Source organism: Suricata suricatta, chromosome 11 (assembly GCF_006229205.1).
Source record: "Suricata suricatta isolate VVHF042 chromosome 11, meerkat_22Aug2017_6uvM2_HiC, whole genome shotgun sequence".
In the NCBI taxonomy this organism is placed as follows: Eukaryota; Metazoa; Chordata; class Mammalia; order Carnivora; family Herpestidae; genus Suricata; species Suricata suricatta.
In genome coordinates, this window is record NC_043710.1 from 40,720,431 (window position 1) to 40,722,371 (window position 1,941).

The window sequence follows — 1,941 nt, forward strand, 5'->3', positions numbered from 1 at the left end:
AGAGAACACATGCAACCAGGGCAGAGGCAGAGAGGGGGCTCCACGCTGACACCAGCAAGCCCGACGTGGGGTTTGAACTGTGAGACCGGGACCTGAGCCCAAGTTTGACCCTCCACCTATTGAGCCACTCAGGTGCCCCAGGGATGGCAAATGTTTGAGTGGAAGACATAAAGGACAGGAATTGTTATTTGTTGAGTACCTACCTGTTGGGCAACATGCCTATAAAAACCTCGTTGGTTTATTTTTTTAATTCTTTTTTTTTTAACATTTATTCATTTTTGAGAGATAGAGCACAAGCAGGGAGGGGGAGAGAGAGGGAGACACAGAATCGGAAGCAGGCTCCAGGCTCTGAGCTGTCACCACAGAGCCTGACATGGGGCTCGAACCCATGAACCATGAGATCATGACCTGAGCCGAAGTCAGACATTCAGCCGACTGAGCAATCCAATAAAAAAGTGCCCCAATATAAAGATCTTTAAATTCATGATCTGTCTTTTCAAGTTAGTTTTTTAATTGAAAAATAATTTTTAAAAACCTTGCATAATTAATTCCTGAAACATGCTTATAATCCAAAGTACTTGTATATCGAAGCAAATTTCAAGAACCATTGGCTCAGTTGTGATCATGTGACATTCGGCATCAGGTACTACTCATATTGCAAGACATCACTCATTTTTCAAGTTAAAATTTATTAGAGGGGTGCCTGGGTGGCTCAGTTGGTTAAGCGTCCGACTTTAGCTCAGGCCATGATCTCATAGTTTGTGAGTTTGAGCCCTATGTCAGGCTCTGTGCTGACAGCTCAGAGCCTGGAGGCCTGCTTCAGATTCTGTGTCTCCCTCTCTCTCTTTCCCTCCCCTGCTTGTGCTGTCTCTCTATATCTGTCAAAAATAAATAAATGCTAAAAATATTTTTAAAAATTTTATTAGAAATGTTTGTTCATCTTGCAGAATACTCACAAAACAAGTTACTTGCAATTCAAGGTTTTACTGTACTTTCTTACTGTCCTTTCTTAAGGTTAAAAAATATGAAATAAAACAAAAATTAAAAAAAGAAGTCTGCTTCTCATACCAGACCCTCAAAACTCTCAGAGGCTAATACTGGTTTGTTTGTTTTGTTTTGCATATCTTTGTTATTCTTTTTTTTTTTTAACATATGCAATTATTTTCCATCATTTACAATACAGTACACTCCAAACAGAAAAGCAAAGTAAAAAATCAAAACCCCAACTTCTATTTCATGTAATTAGACTTATACAGAAATTAGAAGGTTAAGTAATAACTAGTTAATCACCTAATTTCACAGCCATCTGAGGTGGCGATTGTTATATAGCAGCTTATCTATGATACATTCAAGATACATGATACAATTTATTACTTGCCCATAAGCTAAAACACAGCCTGCTTAATATCTTTCCTTAAATTCCACCTCTATACTACAATATACTTGAGGTCCATGCAAAAAAGTAGCTACCTTTTATATAGGAAATGGATGATTAAGTCTTTGGTGTTGTAAAAGCAACTTCATTTAAACATAACCACCCCCACCACCAAAAAAAAAGAAGAGAAAAAAAAAAGTAAAGAAAATATAAGGAAAAAACCCAAGACACACTTCCTAGGGGAAAAAAAACCAGCATGTAATTTCTGTCCTTGACGGAATGTATTAAATAAGCAAACACCCCCAACAAGAAAACAAGTATTGCAATGTAAAAATATTAAAAAAAAAAACCCTCTCACATGCATAAATGAAAGATTGCACACAAAGAACTCACATCTTTTCTAGCTTCAATGGTAAATATTCTGCTACTATGTGTTAAATACTGCATGGTTTGCCCAAGCTAAGATGAAACCACTCATAAATCAATAAGCATTTTGCATTTTCTTTCATTATCTACTCAAAGTCATGCCTACTGCACCTCTAAACATTTCATTAAATCCAATTATA